Source organism: Euprymna scolopes, chromosome 4 (genome assembly GCF_053919585.1).
Source record: "Euprymna scolopes isolate OS-2025 chromosome 4, ASM5391958v1, whole genome shotgun sequence".
Classification (NCBI taxonomy): domain Eukaryota; kingdom Metazoa; phylum Mollusca; class Cephalopoda; order Sepiida; family Sepiolidae; genus Euprymna; species Euprymna scolopes.
In genome coordinates, this window is record NC_136485.1 from 180,549,964 (window position 1) to 180,571,924 (window position 21,961).

Below are 21,961 nucleotides of genomic sequence, written 5' to 3' on the forward strand. Positions count from 1 at the left end.
CGATTAAAAAATATTATTGCACCAAAAATAAACTTTTTGTAGATGACTAAGATCTAGTTTTTCTCTTTTTACAAAATAAAGTATGGAACCCGGTAATTAACCAAATGAACAGTCGTACATATTTAGTAAAACAGTATTTCATATTTAATATACAAATGTTTATAATATTACACTGTGCAACACTAAAAAAAGTACAGGATATCTGCAGAAATTTTTGTATACCTAGTAACGTGGAAATTTTATTTCTGGCTTTCTTTTTGTTGAATTAGGTATAATTTGTGCAAAATTGCCACAGTCGTAAATTTCAGTAAAAACGTCAAAAATGGGTTACTGACGACTTTGCAGTCACATATTATGTGTATTAAATTATAAATCTTAAGAGAAAAACACAGTTTAATATACACATATTATGTACATTATTATTTGAATCATTTATTTGCTAAAGTCAGCCAAAATGAGCTATTTTTCCAGACTTAAGAGAGCTAGATGACAGAGCTAGCTTGTTTAGCATAATATTTTCTAGACCAAGGGCTAATTTTTTCAAAAGTCAAAAATAATGCTGTAGCACATGGTTTGGTGTTCACCACCTTCCGAAAAGCCATGGTATTCGTCAAGAAAGGCATTTTTTAATGTAGGCTAAAAAAAATCAAGGAAAAGAAGCTAAAACCTGCCTCAGAACCTTATTTGTAGGGCACGGGAAAAAATCTGAGGGTTAAAAATAGATATCCATTTAATAAAGTATTTTTTAACTAAAAACTACAATAAAGACCGGATTATTGTGTATTTTAATGTTTTAAAAACATAAAGGAGCATTTTATACATTCTTTTCTGAAAATTTACTAAATTAAATGCAAAAAATAGAAATTAAATTTTATCAACCCCTTACTTTATGTACGAAAGAATCTAATAACTTGCTAGTGGGCGTTTATAATGGCTTAACATGTTCACATTATGGAATCCTTATTTTTCTTTATAAAACAATTTACTTTTTTTCTTGTCTTTATTCTTTAGATGCAGTATAGGCTTTGACGATGACTTCAAGACAGTGCAAAAATGATCCAAGCAAATTCTGCTACATATGTGGCGAATTAACATTTGCTAAAGAAAGGCGCAGCATTACCAACCATATCAAGAAATTGTACAAGGCGTACTTTCATTTTGATATAGGAGACCAAGACAAGTCATGGGATCCTCATGCCTGTTGCCTTACATGTGTGAAAACATTGAGCGCATGGTATGCAAAAATGAATGTTCATATGAAGTTTGGTGTGCCAATGATTTGGCGAGAGCAGAAAGATCATTCTAATGATTGCTATTTTTGTCAGCAAGACTATACGGGCTGTACAACAGCAAAAAAAAAAAGAAACACATTGTTTACCCAAATTTGCAATCAGCAATGCGCCCAGTTGACCACTGAAAATAATTACCTGTACCAAAACCCCCTGATCAGGAAATGTGGAGTTCAAGCAGTGGGGATGAACATTACAGTGATGAAACAGTAGAATTTTCTAATTCAGAAAGCAATAATAAACCAATACTATTTTCTCAAGATGCTCTAAATGACTTATGCAGAGATCTTCATTTAACCAAAGACAAAAGTGAACTTCTTGCATCAAGGCTTAAAGAACGAAATCTTCTTAGAAAAGGTGTGAAAATAACATTGTACAGAAAATGTGCACAAAACTTGCATGTTTTGTTCACTTTGACAGATGATTTATGCTTCTGCAATGACATTGTTGAACTTTTTGAACAGCTGGAAATACAATATGATAACACCAACTGGCGACTTTTCTTAGATGCATCCAAGGAAAGCATAAAAGCTGTTTTGCTTCACAGTGGGAACACCCTGCCATCTGTTCCTATAGCTTACAGCACAACCATGAAAGAATCATATGAAAATTTAAAAACAATTTTAGCAAGCATACATTATGAAGTCCATAAATGGCATGTTTGCGCAGATTTCAAGGTTATAGCCATGCTCACTGGCCTTCAGCCAGGCTATACTAAATTTTGTTGCTTCTTGTGCTTATGGGACTCTAGAGCAAGAGCTGAACACTATGTACGCAAGCACTGGCCTGCTAGAGATGAAATTGAGCAAGGAAAACATAACATCAAACACAAACCACTTCTGCAAAGTGATAGAATCCATTTACCACCTTTGCATATTAAACTCGGTTTGTTCAAGCAGTTTGTGAAAGCACTAGACAAGGATTCCTTGGCATTTCCATATCTTGCAGAAAAGTTTCCTTCATTAAGTCGAGCTAAAATAAAAGAAGGTATCTTCATAGGTCCCCAAATTCGAAAAATTGTTCTTGATGAAACTTTTAACACACATCTCACGAGAAAAGAAAAATATGCCTTTGAATCATTCAAGAAAGTTTGTGATAACTTCCTGGGAAAACATCATTCAGTTATGTGCAAGTTGTGAATGATCTATTGCATCATTTTCATGATATGGGATGTCTCTAAAAGTTCATGTGCTCCACTCTCATTTGGATTTTTTTACCAAGAATCTTGGTCATGTAAGTGATGTACATGGCGAAAGGTTCCATCAAGATATTTCATGAATAGAAAACGTTTTAAAGGAAAATGGAACACTGGTATGTTGGCAGACTACTGCTGGAATTTAAAAAAGGATGATGACACTTTACACAAGAGAGTTAAGAGGACAAATGTTGTTTGAACTGGTGAATTCGGTGTTTTTTTTTTCAAAATAATTAATAATAAAGTACATGAAAATGGTACCTAATCCAGAGAAATAAATGTCAGATTTGGAATCAGCATACTTTTCTTACACCGAAACAGGTCTTATATGTCTTGTACTTTTTTTCAATTCAAATTTGTTGCACAGTGTTATTAATCATTAAACTGTAAACTTTAAAACCTAACAAAATTATAACAATTATTATATAACAATCATTAAGTATTAATTGCAGTTTGAAGAAGATAAACAACAGTTTTAAAAAATCATTAAGTTGCTTTTGCTGCTTCATACTTTGTACAGTTGTGTGTGCATGTATAGATACACAGGGCACTGTGATGCGTCTAGTGCAGCAGCGTTAGTGCTAAGTTCTTGCTTGCATGCTTTTCACTTCCAGTTTCTGCCGCTGGCTAGCCTTTAGGTGAATAAGAAGCAGAATGCGTAAGCCTTCTCTGCCAGTATAATTAGCCTCTCCAGTGTTAAGACCCTTGACATGCCTCCTCGCGGCAACACACAGATACTGGTGCCATGTCAGAGGATCTCGGAGCAGCAGGGGGTTCCAGAGGTGCTATGACATGGCCTACTAATCGTGTGGACACGCCACCAACCCTGTTCCGCTGCTTTGCGAGTCCCTGGGCTGGGATAAGGCTAAGAGAAGGAAAACTCTAAAATATCCCAATAGCCAGACGGACTGGCTATGAGGCGGTTAACAAACATATAAACTGTTTTCTTTTCCGGCTGTCCGTTGCATCCCCCTTTCCCTGATATCACACGTCACCCCTACAAGTGCCGTGAAGGAAGTTTTGGGAGTCACAGTGTGTGGGTTTCCTCCTGGTAAGTTGATGCCCACCCTAAACAAATTCATATGACAATGGCTTTTCCTTCTTTCCTCTGGTTTGATTTTCTCTCTTTTTTTTTCTCTCTCTTCTACGACAACACCAGCGGCGATGAGACAAGGGTTAAGGGAGTAGGTTTTGGTGAAACTCAGTGCTCCTAGTCTGGACCTGCACGCTGGCGGTGGACGCGTGATGGTCGCCCTCTCTTGGAACTGTGACTATCCGGAGGCTCGATCCTGCGTCTACGACTGGGAAGGCCTATTGAGGACAACCGTTGCCCACCCTGAATAGGGAAGACCCTAGAAAATGTGGGCTAAAAATCGGAAGTCACAACTGTGCCTGACTGGAAAACCGCATCCAGTGAGACACCCTATTTTGCGGTTGAAACCAGAAAAATTAAAAAAACAAATCCACAAATCTAACCTTTGGTGCATAGAATGTAAGAATCCTGCTATACCTCAATGGCACGGACAGACCAGCACGATGAACTGCTTTGGTCTCAAAGGAACTCACGGCTCTTAATGTGGATATTGCTGCGCTTAACGAGACCCGACTCTCAGAGGAAGGTAAGCTGGAAGAAAAGGCCTCAGGATACACCTTCTTTTGGAAGGGAAGGGATAAAGATGAAAAAAGAATACACGGAGTTGGCTTTGCTATAAAGTCACATATCGTGCATGATCATCAGCTCACACTAACAGCTGTAAATGAGAGACTTATGTCTCTTAGAGTCCCACTCCCTTCTGATAACTTCATTACTGTCATTTCGGCATATGCACCAACCCTAGACGCCAACAATGAAGTGAAATGAGAATTCTATCAGCAGCTTAGCAAGCTTATAACCAGAGCCCCACCACGTGACAAATTAATGCTGCTGGGCGACTTGAACGCGAGAGTGGAGAAAGACCATAAACTCTGGAACTCTGTCATTGGGAAGCATGGACTTGGTAAATGCAACTCAAACAGCCGCCTGCTGTTAGGATTTTGCTCAGAATTTGAGCTATTCATTACCAACACTCAGTTCCAGCTCTCAAATAGATTTAAGACCACGTGGAAACATCCTCGATGTCAGCATTGGCACCTTCTAGACTATGTCATCGTCCGGCAGAAAGATATAAAGGATATCCATATCACTAAATAAGCACTAAGTATAGATGACTGTTGGACTGACCGCTGTCTGATCATCACATGTGTTACATATACCACCAGAAAGAAGCCCAAATTTGAATTAAAAAAGCAATCTTGGAAAAAATATAACCTCTCAAAACTTCACCTAACAGAGGTAAAAGCAAAATACCAACACACCATCGAACAACAACTTCGTATAAACCCAACCAATTCTTGCAACCTGGAAGAAGAATAGTTGTCAATCAGTAAGATCATTAATGAATCAGCCAAAGTCACAGTCGGTTTAAAGAAAAAGAAAAATCAAGACTGGTTTGATGAAAACTGTGCTGAAATTAATCAACTCATTCAAGAAAAGATAAACGCTTGCTATGCTCATGAACAAGACCCTTGAAGCCGGCATAAAACCAACATCTACAGAAACCGCAAAAAACAGTGTCAATCAAAATTACGGGAACTAGAAAACAAATGGTGGCAGCTGAAAGCTTTAGAATTGGAGGGTTTTGCAGAAACCCGCGACCTTAGAAATTTCCGTGCTGGTGTAAAACAAATTTTTGGCCCCATCAGATCCTCCATTGGAACACTCCTTGCAGCAGACAATGCCACCATCCTCAACGATCCACAATCAATTCTGGATCGTTGGAAGGAGCATTTTGCCACTCTACTCAATAAAGAATCTTCTGCAGATGAGGACTTTCTCAAAATGGTTCCATAGTACACATCGCAATTATGGATGAATGCACCACCATCATTTACAGAATTTCTAATTGCGATGGAGCAAATGAAAGTAAATAAAGCCCCAGTTCCTGATAATATCCCCTTTGAACTTATCGAACAACATCTGAAAACAAGACTATTCACTCTCATTCTTAAGATGTAAGAAGAACGTCAAGTACCAAAGGATCTGAAACCAACACAAAGTCAAATATCTCGATTCCTTTGTGTTCTTAAACCAAAGGAAATGGTTGATCGTTGAATTGCGCCCCCGTTGTATCAAAGTACCTGCAGAATGTCTTCTTGGTTCCTCCTCTTCTCTTCTCTCTCCCAACAATCGAGCACAGCATATAATAACAAAACTCTAAAGCACGTCTGACAGCACTGACTTCTGCCAACAGTCTCATCCTCCTCTTAACAACACAGGCTTTTTATATCGCAAAATCGTTCACCTCTATTTGCATATTCTTCTAACTCACGTGATCACTACTCTATAAATAAGAGTCTTGACCGTTTTCTTTTCTTTCTTTTTATTTATTTTCGGTGACCGATCCGCACGTGGTCTATCCAGGTAAGTCACGCATTTCTCCACACGAACTTATCCACCATGGCGAACAACATCTGAAAACAAGACTATTCACTCTCATTCTTAAGATGTAGGAAGAATGTCAAGTACCAAAGGATCTGAAAGACGCAGTAAATAGTAACCATCTTCAAAAAGGGTGACCGAAAATCATGTGGCAATTACCGTGGGATTGCCCTTTTGTCCATAATGGGAAAAATTTTTGCCCGCATACTACTGAATCGCTTGCTGCAAGTCACAGAATCCGTCCTCCCAGAATCTCAGTGCAGTTTCCGTACCTCTCGAGGAACAATAGATATGATTTTCTGTGCGAGACAACTGCAAGAGAAAAGCAGGTAACAACAGAAACCCCTCTGTCTTGTATTTTATGACCTGCAAAAGGCATTCGATAGCATTCCAAGAGATGTAATGTGAAAAGTTCTTAAGCAATTTGGTTGCCCAATCCACTTTGTAGAATGCATCCAGGCACTGCATGAAGGCATGTCAGGATATGTATCGCACCAAAGCAAGGAAAGAAAAAAGTTTCCAGTTACCTGTGGACTAAAACAAGGTTGTGTCCTTGCACCTACCCTTTTTTCCTTATATCTTGCTGCAATGTTGCATGAATTTCCCCCAAATAACCCGGGGGTGGACATTAGGTACCGTTATGATGGGAACTTTTCAAGCCTGCTAGACTAAAATCTCAAAGCCTTGTGAAATTCCAACACATCACAGAGCTTCAATATGCAGATGACAACATGGTCCTTAGCCATTCCAAGGAAGACATCCAGAGATCCGTAAACAACTTCACGGCAGTCTACCATTGCTTCAGACTCTTTGTTAATATTGGTAAGACAAAAGTGTTAGTACAAACAGTACGCAATACCATCTTACAGGACGTAAGCATTCACATAAATGATACTGCTCTTGAGCAAGTACATCACTTTCCATATCTCGGTAGCATAATATCGAAAAAGTGCTCAAATGAGAATGAAATAGAAAGCCGAATTGGCCTCGCCTATGGAGCTTTCGGTAAACTGACGAAACGCATCTTCAATAATAAAAATCTTTCAATAAAAACTAAACTCATGGTATACCATGCGATTGTTATACCTACACTTCTGTATGGGTGTGAGACCTGGACTATATACCAAAGTGATCTCATTAAACTCGAAAAATTCCACCAACAAAAACTTTGAGCTATACTGAACATCAAAAGGTACGACTATGTAACCAACACAAGCGTTCTTGAGAGAGCAAACAGCTGCAGTATTGAGGCCACCACCATGAGGCATAGACTCCGTTGGTTGGGGCATATCCTCAGAATGGATGAAAACAGATTCCCTCAACAAACCCTGTACTCGGAGCTAGCCACAGGAAAAAGACCTATTGGCCGCCCTCTACTGCGATATGAGGACCAACTCAAACCCACCCTAAAAAACATCGGATTTGATCTTGTTGCGGACCAGGATATAAATACCTTAAACTCACTACAAGAAAAAATAATGAAACGAATTGAATGAAGGAAACAAAGAACTCAAATGCTGGAATAAAATAAACATGTCATTTATTTTCTGTTGAGAAATGAAAGTCTTGGGTGTACACATGTTCATCTGGCCGTTGACAACTACACGCGTGGAAGGAAAGGGGAATGCAATAGAGAAACGCGAAGTGGCAATCCAGCCTGTAGAAAGAGAGGGTTAAGCTCAGTAGAGCGTCACGCACATGTCTGTTTTGATGGACCAAAGCCGAAAGGAAGATAGAGTGAGAATGTCAGTCCAGTTCATGGAGAGAGAAAAATGAGAAAAAGTCAATCTAGGTTATGGAGATAGAAAGCGTATAAAGTGTATGCACTGTCTGTTGGCTTTTTGTCCCACATAGTAGCAAATGGCGTGTGCACACGCATGCCGAAAAGGCTCGCTGTCGGTCCATAGACCGTCCAGCTAGGAGGCTGGTCTGAAAAAGGGCGAAGCTGCTTATTGCTCTTGCTTTTATAGGTGTTTCTGCTGGTCTTTTGCGCATGTGTGGATTTCCTTTGAAAGGGGAAGTGACATTGTCCATGCGTGTGTGAGTACGTGTGTCTGTTAGCGTGTGTGTGTATACATGTGAATTTGAGTGTATATACGTGAATATATGTACGTGTGTGGATGTGGGCACTTATGTTTGTGTGCGCGTATGTATATGACAAGTAATATAGCTTGAAATGTGAATGCGTGTTTTTGTGTGAGACTATAAAAGGCTCGCGCAATACTCCCCTTCCTAGGAAAAAAAAATATATGCAGTGTGTGTGTATATATATATATATACATATTGTTTTTTTTGTAAGTAATGTTTTCGGCAATTGACGTTTTGTCCTGTTTTTTGCTGTTGGTGTGGTTGTTTAAAACAAAACGTCAAAAACGGAGTGTGTTCGTAAAAAAAAGTATTTACTTACGTGTGGAAAAGGCGTTTACTCTTTTTTTAGGGTGATATTTGTTTGTTTGGTTTTTGTTGTGTGCTGACATGTGCAACGAGTTGCTTGGACAGTGAAATGAATTGCTCGTTTGGAAGGAAAATTTTTTGTTTCGTGTTGACGGTGTCTTCGCATGTGATTCTGCGGTAGTGTGTACATTGTCTGTACGGGCGCTAGTTGTGCATTCGTTCTTGTCGAACGGGGTGTGATTGCCGGCTGTCAACGAAACTTCATAGTTGTGAGTTTATCAGCGTGCGTGGTGCATCTCAACTCGTATTGTTGATTCAACTTCTTCCTATGTGTTGATAGGGATGTCCTGTAATTGTTTCTTTGTTGTTGCGTCTGCTGTGCAGGAGGGAATGTGTATAGGCCTATGTGATTTTGCTCCTCGCGTTTGTTGCAGGGTAATGTCAGGAAACCGTGAAAAATGTTTGTCGAGCTTGAATTTTTTAAAAAATTCGCTATGAAGTTGACAGCTCCATGTTTGTTTTCTGCCAAGGCTGACAAGGGGTTTCGTCATTGTTGTTTGTAGTAGTTATTCCTGTCGGTAGTGGTTCACTTGTTTTTCTTTGTTGAAAAGTTTGTTTTTTTCTTTATCAAATACAACGCGCATCTCGCTGAAAACAATTAATTTAAAAAAAAGGTAGGGTCACCATGCTTGTTTGTTTTGCGTCAGTCGGGCGCCAGTTTGTTGTGATGGTTAAAATTAGGACTAATGAATTGAATTGAGAAAGAGACGAAGTGTGTGTTAAATTGAATTAAACGAACTAGGATTTATTTCGCGAAGAAACAAGTGAAAGAAAAAGGTACAACACGTGTTTAGTTTGGCGTGCGTCTCTCGTTGTTTACTGGTGAGAAGGGAGGTCTTGGGTGTACACGTGTTCATTTGGCCGTTGACGACTACGCGCACGGAAGGAAAGGGGAATGCAATAGAGAAACGCGAAGTGGCAAGCCGGCCTGTAGAAAGAGAGGGTTAAGCTCAGTAGAGCGTCGCGCACATGTCTGTTTTGATGGACCAAAGCCGAAAGGGAGATAGAGTGAGAATGTCAGTCCAGTTCATGGAGAGAGAAAAATGAGAAAAAGTCAATCTAGGTTATGGAGATAGAAAGCGTATAAAGTGTATGTACTGTCTGTTGGCTTTTTGTCCCACATAGTAGCAAGTGGTGTGAGGTGCGCGCGCATGCCGAAAAGGCACACTGTCGGTACTTAGACCGTCCAGCTAGGAGGCTGGTCTGAAAAAGGGCGAAGCTGCTTATTGCTCTTGCTTTTATAGGTGTTTCTGCTGGTCTTTTGCGCATGTGTGGATTTCCTTTGAAAGGGGAAGTGACGTTGTCCATGCATGCGTACGTGTGTGCGTGTGTGAGTACATGTGTGTCCATTAGCGTATGTGTGTATACATGTGAATGTGAGTGTATATACGTGAATATATGTACGTGTGTGCGTATGTTTGTGTGCACGTATGTATATGACAAGTAATATAGCTTGAAATGTGAATGCGTGTTTTTGTGTGAGACTAGAAAAGGCTTACGCAATCTTCACATCTGGGAAACAACATCTCAGGATCGGTGCCTGTGGCACCAATCCATCATACATGGTACCAAAGGATACGAGGCAGAAAGAAGACTGGTGGAGATCAAGAGGCAGGCAAGAAAAAATCGTGCTGAACAATAACGCCCCCTGCCAAGCATTGCTTTCCTTCTTTGTCCACTCAAATTCCACACTCAGATTGGTCTGAAAAGCCATCTGTGATCCAAACACTGAGGGAAGAGGAAACTGAAATTCTCGGATACGAGAAATCGACCGCCGCCGCCGATTTTGTACAGTTAACACAAGTCTGACGTCACGGGATTATGTGCTCAATTCTTCACAATCTTTTGGCAGTATCTATTATTCATACCTGAAAACATGTTTCCAATGTGAACGGTGAGTTAGACTTATGCAACAAAATTACTAAGAAGGTATACAAAATTGACTTTTTTCATTTAACGATTAAATTATTTCGTTTTTGGGTAAAACTTGCAGAAAATGCTGTTTTACAGTTGTTTTAAAAATGAAACGGAAATTTAAATTTCGTCCCATTTTAATATGTTATTCTTTTTTTTTTTAATTGTTCATGCGCCCCAAAAATTGAAAATAATTGATAAAATAATAAAAATAAAGTTAAAAAAATTGATAGCACGACCATCGATATGTGCACAAGTTCAAATATAAGAATTTATATGCAATAGTAAAATTTTGGGAACAAGAAGATTTAAGTACGAGATTTCTCATTGAATATGGAGTATTGTCCAAAACGATCATATGTCCGAAGTGCCAAATTCCGAAAACCGTTCTTAATATGGGGAGGTTGGGAGTGTTTATTTGTTGTAAGCATATCCTAAAACCTATAGAAGTCGACATTTCCAAGGTGAACGGTGAGTTGGACATGTACAAAAAATACCAAAAAGGTATACCAAATTGACTTTTTTCATTAAAAATTAAATTATTTCGTTTTTATTAATAAAATTTTATTTTATAAAAAAAAAAAATATCTTTCGTTTTTTTTTATATAAAAAGTACAAGTGTTGAATATTATTCTTTCGATGACTTTCGACTTTTTGGGGTCGCATGCTCAATTAAAAATAAAAGATTAAAACGGAACCAATTTTTGGAGCATTTATTACTATAGACAACAGATGTTTTTAAAAAATTAAACAGTTCAAAAAAATAAAAATTATTTTTGTGCTCATGCATTTTTGTTACCGTGCTATTCTTTTAAGTATATCATAAGTCAAGGTCATCAGTTACCCAACTAGGGTATTAAGACCATATGCTTAAGTTTGATCCTCTTCTGTCGAAGAGTTTCAAGTAACACTAGTAATTCACATGATAAATATGAGGGTAGGGTCACTGGCTCAATAGGAAAACCGGTATTGGTATAGGTCTTTGTGGTGTTTCCATTCTACAGCCAGGCATGACTTGAAAGCATTTACTGAGGGAGCATTGATAGTGTGGGAACTTAGTCTGTTCCAAGTAGGAACAACTCTACTAGAGAAGAAGTGGCCACAGGAGCCAGGATGATGCTGAATCTGCATCTTCAGATTATGCCCCCTGGTGGATGGGTTAAGGGCTGGAGCAAACAAGCTGTTGCCACAGTTGGTGCAAGGTCTGTTAAAGCAGACAATGTCAAAACTCTTTATTATTTTATTTTTATTTTTTTTTTACACAGTGATCACCACTTATCAAGGCCCGGAAGCCACTCAGGGATAAGGGTTATTGCAAGTACATCACGTTAGTGAGGAGATTTTATGAAGTGTTTAATTAGGGGGGTGGTTCATTAGGAATTTGTTAACATTAGACTTGAAGACATCCAAGTTGTAGTCCGGAGGGAAGCAGGCAGACGGAACAGAGTTCCACAGGCGTGCAGTTCTAAGAAAGAAGCTTTGCTCATGAAATCCGCGTTTTGATTTAGGCACAGATATAGAGTGGGGGAAATTTTTCACAGTGGATTCAGCTAGACGGGTGTTTTTCGTGAAAGTTTGGCGAGGGGGGACCAGGGATTGGAGTTCAGACGAGCATCTGCCATGAAAATAACGATAAAATTTTGTAGCCTTGTAATATATCAGCACGCTGTCCGCAGAATTCTAGAGTAGGAAGGTTGAGACGGGTGAGGCGTTCAGAATAGGGCAAATCAAAGATGCCTCATACAAGTGTCATTGCTCTATGCTGGATCCTTTTCAGAGTGTCCTTTTCTTTATTTAACCTTGGACACCAGACCACAGAAGCATATTCGAAGTGTGGGCGGATTAGGGACTTATAAAGAAGCAAGGAAGATGTTGTATCCAGAGTTGTAAACATGTGTTTGATGGCTCCGAAAATTCAGTTGGCTTTGTTGATCTGGAATTCAACATGCTTAGTGAAAGACAACCTTCGGTCAATGATTACATCAAGATCCTTCTCCTCATTGGTCTCTTTTAGAGTGCAGCAACTTCCATCGTTATAAATCATGGTGTATGAATGGTTGGGATTGTTATTACCTAGATGGGAACTGCATATACATGATGTTCACCCAAGATTGGAGTTGGTTTAGATCACTCTGCAGATTGGGGTGCTGAATATCCTGCGAATCAGAAATCACTTGAAAAATCTTGGTGTCATCAGCAAACATGAGACCAAACCAGCATCTCTGGAATATTAGCAACGAAGAGAATGAAGAGCAATGGGCCAAGAATAGAACCCTGTTTCTGTTTCAGGTGTGTGAGAAAACTACAAAGCGACTGTAGTGTATAACCCTGGATTCCGAAGGTACTCAATTGTGCGAGGAGTTGCTTATGAGGGAGAGTGTAAAAGGCCTTAGCGTAATCCAGAAAGATGACATCAACTGGCAGATTATGACTCAGTGCCTCTGTCCAGATGTCAAGAGCTTCAATAAGGTTAGTGACGGTTGACTTGCTAGAAGTAAATCCATGTTGTTGTTCACAAAGTAAGTTGTTTTTCTTGAGGTGGTCAGTAATGTCCTCGAATATTGGCCATTCCAAAATCTTGCAAACAACTGATGTGAGGGAGACTGGTCTGTAATTGTCCGGCTTGCACTTGTTGCCTTTCTTAAAAATAGGAGTTACGATGGCAGACTTCCACTGACATGATATGTAAGTCTTTGTTATAAGTGATGGTCATTGTTGTATGTGCAAGCACACACATTTTTGCCGGCAAAAATATTTTCAAATTAGGAATAATAAAGGTCCGAGGATCAACCCCTGATGTACACCTGCATTTATATCATATGGTTTAGATATACAACCGTCAACGACAATCTGGGTTCCTCTCTTATTTAAGAAGGATTTGAATATTTTAAGTAGTCATCCAGTGACCTGATTTTCCTAAGACCATCATGCCATACACTATCAAAATCCTTAGATATATCAAGGGCTAACGCCCTACCCTACCCTGCTTTATCCAGTGTATGGCTCAGAGATTACAGTTAGGATATCAGCTGCAAACCAGGCTTGTCTAAATCCATATTGTTGGTTGGTCAGAAGTTTAGTATCTGTGAGGTGGTGGACTAGAGCTTGGTTGATTATAGACTCAAATATTTTGGGGAAAAGAGGGGGGCTAGTGGAACAGAAGTGGAAATAAAAAGTGTCAACACAAAAGAAAGGAAGAGTAGTTTGAATCACAAAACGGAAAAATATGGAGTTCGAAGACATTAACGGATTTGTGACAGCACTTTATGAGAGGAATTGGTGGTTAGGATGTGTACTTGACAAAAATCCAGATAATGGTGAGGTGAAAGTGACATTTTTACAACCAAATGAACCCTCTCCATCTTTCTATTATCCATCACATCCAAATATATCAATTTTGAAATATTCTGATATTCTTAGCTCAGTTGATCCAATAACTGAAACAGGAATATCTTATAAACTTTCAAAAAAATGAGATGAAAAATGCGTCATATATTTTAGAAAGATTATGAAAGAAAAATCTAAATAAATACTTTAATGTTCATTATAATAAAAATGTTGCAGTAAAACAGATTTTTAACTTTGAAATGTATCCTAATGAACACATGTTGATTTCTTGTGTATATAAGACTTCTTAAAATGTCAAAGAAACTGTTTACCATCGCCACCAAATGTTGTTTATTCTTTTGATACTATAACCTAATTAAATCTCAATGCACTTTTTAGAAATTTTTATTACATCACTTTCTGTATCAAAATCTGTGTTGTATAAGAAAAGTATGAAAGTCATAAAACAGTTTGACTTTACGCCAAACTTTCACAAGAAACACTCGTCTAGCTGTAAACACTATCAATAATTTCCCCCACTCTTTATCTGTGCCTAAACCTAAACGTAGATTCTATGAACAAAGCTTCTTTCTTAGAACTGCACGCCTGTGGAATTGTCTTCCGTTTTCCTGCTTTCCGGCTGACTACAATATGGTTGTGTTCAAGTCTAATGTAAATAAGTTCTTGATGAGCCATTCTATATAAGTTATCAAATTTACCAAATTTTCATTACTAATGATTACTATATTGTCCAATGTCTACTGTACACTCTTTAACACTTATCCTTGAGTGGCCTCTTGGCTTTGATAAGTGGTGATGCCTATGTAAAAAAAAAAACCCCAGAATTTGCATAAAATTCAACATGTGAAGAATTTTTAAGAACATACATTTTAAAAATTTTTCATTGAAAAGAATTACCAATGAACAACAAAAATTGTCTTTTAGTAGATTTAGAATATTAATCATTGAGAAAGATTTGTTCACCATTGAGATCACAGATGTTTTATTGTATAATTTAATAAACCCTTGACACCTTTCAAAATTTTTTAATTATATATCACTTTTTCCATAACAAAATCCATGGCGCATTAAAAAAAAAAAAATGGTGCTTATGCACTTTTTGAACCACACTATTTTTCAAATTGTATTTTCAGCTTAATTTAAAGTTTTACGATATGTTCTTTTTTATTATTAAATTGTTAGGTGAAAGTACACATTAGTTAAAAAAACAGCCTCCTCTCCACATGTTAAGAATGGCTTCCGAAATAACATTATTTCAGCATGGTACAAAAAGTGCACAAGTACCAAAAAACAAATGAAGAAAATCCAGTGCTTTTTTTTTTTACAGTGATCACCACTTATCAAGGCCCGGAAGCCACTCAGGGATAAGGGTTATTGCAAGTACAACAGAATTTTTTTTTTTACTTTTTGACAATGGTCTTTATGTAAATATTAATCAGCATCAAAATAGCTTTACAAATATATCAAACTTGACCATATTGGGAAATATCAATGTTTTATATGAAGTTGTAGGTACCACGTTCCGCCATTTTGAATTTGCCTACTTCTTTAAAACGCTTGTAATGATAGTTCTACTGAAAGGCCCATCACGAAATTTGGAATATATACTGACATAAGATAGACAAATCGTCTGTCAAAATTTAAAAGAAATTAAAAGAACGGTTTTTGAGATAATTCAGGTTAAAAGTTAAGGTCAAGGTCAACTTTTTTAATTTGACCTAGAAAAAAAAATATTCCCAGATAAAATTATAGATCTATCCAAGTACTTTAAAATGATATATGAATGAACTTTGTCGGCCCATAAACAACAGAGATATCGTCTTTTAAAGTTGGTCACTTCTTCATAAAAACTCACATTTTTGTAAAAGGTCATGATCATATCTCAGGAACCCCTTGACCTTAAGATGCTTAACAAGTGGCATTCAATTCCTTTCATGGAGATCTATAAGTGTATCAAATTTGAAAAAATCCATCTCGGACATGGTTTGTGCCCCCCCCCCAAAAAAAAAAATTGGTCGATTTGACATGGAATGAGCCATATATATCAGTTATGAAAAAAAAAAAAAAAAAAGAAAGAAAGAAAAATACATTGTTATAAAGTTCATTCTTCACTTAATAATTGGTGAAAATTTCGTATTGATTGGATAATTACTTAATTTTTGGTAGATTTTTAAAGAGACTGTCAAAAAATACTTACTTCTTCCATTCGTTTTGGTCGTGCCTATTGTCCATTGATGTTGGCCCATGTAAGAAAGAAAAGCAGAAAATAGAAACCAGGGAGACATCTACTACAGGAGGAACAAACGACGGGTATAATATTAAATAGATTTTACCTCCAAATACCATTGTGGTATTTTACTTTAAGGCCCGTCTCAGGTTCGTATAGAAATATACTTTTTTGTAGATTTCAGTGTGCTTTAAAAGAATATGATAACCATTTTCACCGCAAATTTACCGTTTGCATGGTATTAATCTCTGAACCCTGGGACTATTTTCTGCCATTTCACAGCCTTCGTTAATGCTATGTGCAAGCTGTTAAATGTATGCCAAACTGCTTTCTAACAGTGTAATAATCTTTGGGGGAAATTTAAAATTAGATGAAAATCAAGTCGTTTTCCAGATATTAAGCCATCTAATTCTATATGTCATCAGTGGTGACCATTTCTGTACGCGCACATTTTTGATGTGCGTGCTTGCATGTACAGAAGTGGTCACCACTGATGATTTATAGAATTACATGGCTTAATATCTGGAAAATTACTTGTTTGCAGCAAAAAGATGCGTGTTTATGCATACAGAAATGGTCACCACTGATAACATAAATTATATGCATTTGTATACAGATTTTTTTTCATTTCCTTGTGTCTTTATTGAAAGATGAAAGCAGAAAAAAAGAACAAACAAAAACCCTTTTAACTAATAAACAAACAAAAAAATGCACCCTAAGTAGCCAGAATGTAGGTGCTCATTTTAAGTTAAATTTACATGGAAAAGTGATCACTAGGGCTAGGACAACAGCATATTCTTTTCATTGTTGTTACTCTAGAGTGTGTATCTGTTGATATCTTATATGCTTTTATATAGCATATGGTTCTCAGTTGATTAACTATGTCTAATTGTATCGGATATATACTCGAGAGTCAAAACAATAAGAATATTCTGTTGTCATAGGCCTAGTGATCACCCACATTTTGAAAAAGTAATTTCTTCATATCATGAAAACTATTTCTGTGCGACAGAAACGGTTAGAAGATTCGTTTTTAGCACACCGAAATCTACAAAAAAATATTTTTCTATACGAACATGAGATGGGCCTTAAATAAAATTTTACCGAAATTGTTTCTCATTTACAAATATTTAATAAAAATAATAAGATAAAAATTTATCACCTGTATACACACTTTCATTGCATTATTGGGCGGACATATATGAATGAGGCCCCAATAACGAAATACGCATTGGCTCCGATGTTGTACGCAGTGCATTCTAGAGAGCTTTCATTAATCTGAAAAGAAAGGAAAGAATTTTGCCGTGTGTGGCTTTTTTTTTTTTTTTTATTATTATTTTGGCATGAACTTTGCTCTTTTCAGTTATTTTGTTATGTTTTTTTTTTTTTCGCTGGATATATTTTTGGCCGAAGGCAATCTGGGACAAGATCAAAGTGTAGTATTTGTTCTTGAGATGCTGCACTTCAATTTCTTGTTCTGTCAGTGGAGGAGAAATCCTTCACGACTGAGACAATTTTTATTTTTGTCCCTTTTCTCCACATTAAAAAACGACCCTGGTGTCTAACTCTGTCCTGTGGGGAGGCATTGTAAATAGGGAGATCATAGTTAGTTATTATTTCATTTAAAGGCCTGTCTCACGTTCGTATATAACAAAATATTTTTTTTTGTAGATTTCGGTGTGCTAAAAACGAATCTGCAAACCGTTTCCGTCGCAAAAAAATAGTTTTCAGGATATGAAGAAATTACTTTTTCGAAAAGTGGGTGATCACTTTTCCATGTAAATTTAACTTAAAATGAGCACCCACTTTCTGGCCACCTGAGAGAGGGGGCATTTTTTGAGCGTTTATTGGCTAAAAAGTTTTTTGTTTGATTTCTTTTGCATGGTATTAACCCCTGAACTCTGGGACTATTTTTTATTTCACAGCCTAGCCTTCGTTTACACTACGCGCGAGCATAAACAAAGGCTGTTAAATGTGCATTCGCGTACCAAACTGCCTTGTCAAAGTGTAGTATTGGCAAAAAATTAAAATTAGACAAAAACAAGTAGTTTTCCAAATATTGATTCTGAACCTTGATTCCAGTAAAGCAACTGGCCCTGACGGTATTCCAATTATAGTATTAAAAAAGCTCCAACCAGAAATTGCCCCCATACTTACGAAACTGTTTAAGCGTTGCCTTAAGGAGAAGTGCTTTCCAACACCCTGGAAACCCTCATCAGTATGCCCTGTATTTAAGAATTCAGGTGATAAGTCATCTCCCTCTCAATACAGACCAATAAGTCTCTTAAGTGTCATGAGTAAGTTGCTGGAATCCATATTAAATAGAGAAGTAGTCAACCACCTCAGCAGAAATAACCTTCTTAGTGACACGCAATATGGCTTCCGTTCTGTCGTGCTAACAGTTATATCACATAGAATTAGCGAATTTCTCGACAAAGGCTTCCTTTCTAGGGCAATTGCTCTTCACATATCAAAGGCCTTCGATAAGGTATGGCATAAAGGCTTACTTCACAAGATTTCCAGCTACGGTATAACTGGAAATATTTTCTCTATCATTAAATCATTTCTCTCTGATAGGCTCATAATAGTGGTTGATGGGCAGAAATCAGAGGCCCACAGTATTAATGCTGGAGTCCCTCAGGGCTCCATCCTAGGCCCAACTCTCTTCTTGATCTACATCAATAATCTCCCAAAACACATACTAAAATCATTCGTTGACATCTATGCTGATGACACAACTATCTATGGCAACACATCAAAGGCCGTAAATGGCAACGTTCTCGGATTCTCTCTCCTCTGATCTTGAGCGCGTGGTTCAGTGGGGGAAGAGGTGGCTGGTTACCTTTAATGCATCTAAGACCAAGCTCCTATCATTACATCCGGCTAGCTGAAACCAGTTTTTCTTCGATAAAATGTCTCCCAATATTTGATTTTTTTAAATAAAAAAAACTTACTGGATCGATTTACGTGATTTTTGGAATATGACATTTTCATGCAGTGACAAGTACATACATTATAAAGATTTTTTCAGATTTTTATAGTAAAAAAGATTACTTATGGACCATTTATAGACTTGCACCCAATGAAGTTATTTAACTTCAAAATTTAGCTGAATTGGTTAGAGGCGCTTTTTTTTTTTTTTTTTTTTTTTTATACAAGGTCATTGTGCAGAGGGAGACAACTCCATTTTACTAAGAGATAATCGTTCATTTTTTTTCATCTCATAATTTAGGACGCTACTATTAACGATATTTTTTATTAAATCAAAACATCAAAAAAGCTCGCCATGAAAACATTTTTCATAACTTTTTTTGGTACTTGTACAGTTTAGTCAAGACCTTAAAAAATGAAAATATCGAAAAAAGTTTAAATTGTATGTATCCGTTATAGAACGAAGTTCTCCGGAAAAAAATTTCACTTAATTTCATCAAGTAGTTTTTTTTTTTTTTTTTTTTTTTATAGCGGAAAAACATGTTTTTATGAGAGCGCGTTGAAGACGGTCATTTTGGATTTATAAAAAAATTTCGTTTGAATTTTAGAAATAAAGGGAGATAACTCCAGTTAAAGCGTTGACACCCCTTCTTCCCATCTATAATATTAGGTAAATCGAACATTTTGCTCGGTATCATAACAATTTTTTTTTTTTTTTTTTTTTTACAGCGAAAAAACAAACTACTTCATGAAATTAAGTGAAATGTTTTTTCAGAGAACTTCGTTCCATAACGGATACATACAATTTAAACTTTTTTCGATATTTTCATTTTTTAATGTCTTGACTAAACTGTACAAGTACCCCCTTTTTTCACGTGTACAAATATTTTTTTCCTTTAGGACATTAACTTTAGTCTCTAATCTTTCAAATAAAATCAAAAAGTAGTCAGAAACCTACAAAAAAATTGTGATAAATCGGCTTTCAAAACTAGGTCCCCCTATTTTTGCCCGTACGTTAAAGTGCACTCACTAGCACCAAATAAAATGAAATTGACATGAAAACTCGGTTTGCCAGGTAGGTACAGGATAAAGGTTTCTGTTTATCGCCAATGTGTTAATCTGGACCAATTTTCCTGTTAATAATTACCTATAATCTCCCCCCCCCCAATAAAATAACCTGAAAAGCGCAAAGTTCAACGTAAAAAAAAAAACAAAAAAAAAACAACAAGGCCACACACGGCAAAATTCTTTCCTTCCTTTTTAGATTAATGAAAGCTCCCTAGAACGCGCTGCGTACAATATCGCCGGAGCCTATGTATATTTCGCTATGGTAGCAAGCCTCAGTCGTGTCGTGTACGGTCAACCAAAATAGGAATTGAAGAAAAGAACACTTCGTACCCGGTATTAGTTTTGTTTTATTAATTGGTAAGTTGCGTTCGTTTCCTCTGTTCATCCTGTACGGTTTTCGAATCTTCCCAGGGCCGTGGCCCTCGGATATTTTCCCATGTGTCCAGATCGGTTTTCCGCATTTCTTCATAAATACTTTCGATGGAGACTTTTTGCTTTTTCATCTTCACGCCCGTTTCTTTCTCCAGTTCTTCGGGACTCAACATCAACGATTTACGAGTCGTGTACCTCACACTAGCAAACTGTTTTAATAAGAAAGAACCTCCGACGACTATAGTCAAAAAGGGGACACCGAAACGGAAGAATCGGCTCCTCATGAATGTCTTCCATGATTCCATGTGAAGAAGATTTTCAAGCAGACATGAGTGAAGATTGAAGTTTACGAAAGGAAAACTAAAACTTCCGCTTCCGGCTTTTTTTTTTTCGTTAACAAAAATACGAAAATCTCGAGGACAAATTCAATTCTCGGAATTCTAAGTTAAATAAAAAAAAAAAACATTGAGGGCAAAAAAAAATGAAAAAATAATATAATAATAAATCAATAAATAAAAATAACATAATTTAAACAATTTTGCGATCACAACCGGCAATGATTCACAACCTAGTTGTGTGTGACCTTGTCCTTACCTTCACACATAAAAGGGCCTTTTATTAAAAGGCCTTCTCACTGAAAATAACGTAACGCCGCCTGAGGTCCAAGCAAGCAAGTTCTGTCGAACATTCTTTAATGAATGCGAGCTTTTTATGAAAACATTAAAAAACTTAAAAGGTAAATTTTTAGATTAGGTCCACACTCCACCTCCACAATTTTCTTTTAAATGACGACTTTTTAAGGTTTTCGACTATGCCGAATACGGAAATCGCATTGAAATTTTGCAGAAATAAGTAGTTATCGAGATATAAAAGTTGTATAGTGCGTTGTATTCTCTGGCGGTCATCTTTTTTACGCGCCTGCACGCGCGTCATAAACAAATTTAGGCGCGTAACAAAGATGGCCGCCAAAAATATAATGCATAAAACAACTATTTACAGGGTGTCCGTAAAGTTACTATACAGTCTTACAAGTCACAGACACCCGGTAATATATTAACAGTACAGTAAGATATTGTATTAAAATATTTATTTGTAACAAAAGAAATAAAAACAAATAACACCTTTATGTTTATAAAAATCTCAGAAAATACACGTGTTACATCCGAAAACACTGTAACAATCAAGGCAAACAATTTATATGACAAATATTCCTGTGCGTTTTCTGTTTTCCAATATCGCTTCAAAATAAATTTGCGCTCTTCCAAAGTTAGCTTGCGTGGCATGCTTGATTAAATAAACCTGTAAATAAATAAATATTAACTAGTAATACAAATATAATACAATAAAACAATAAGACTGTATAGTAACTTTACGGACACCCTGTATATCTCAATAACTACTTACTTCTGTAAAATTTCAATGTGATTTCCGTATTCAGCATAATCAGAAACCTTTAAAAGTCGTCATTTAAAAGAAAATTGTGGAGGTTGGTGGACCTAATCTAAAAAATACCACTTAAAAAAACTTACATTGAAAAGGAGAAAAATAAGAAACACATTTATACTGAAACTGAACTTATTCAATATTAATTTAAAAAAAGAAGAAAAATGGGGGTTTGTATTACTGTACACATAGATTCGAAAAAGTTGTCAAAAAACAAATATATAACAAATAAATGTTATCAA

General features: G+C 36.8%; 1 long non-coding RNA gene across 1 annotated transcript in view; it reads right to left on the minus strand.

The window, feature by feature from the left end:
* The window catches only part of LOC145270499 (uncharacterized), a 45,857-nt gene extending 24,630 nt beyond the window's left edge, over positions 1–21,227 (minus strand). The window contains exons 1-2 of the long non-coding RNA XR_013865403.1: positions 20,235–21,227; positions 15,876–15,909 (exon numbers count right to left, since the gene is read on the minus strand). This is a non-coding gene — a long non-coding RNA (uncharacterized LOC145270499). The remainder of the gene's footprint in view (positions 1–15,875; positions 15,910–20,234) is intronic.
* Between the last annotated feature and the right edge of the window lie 734 nt (positions 21,228–21,961).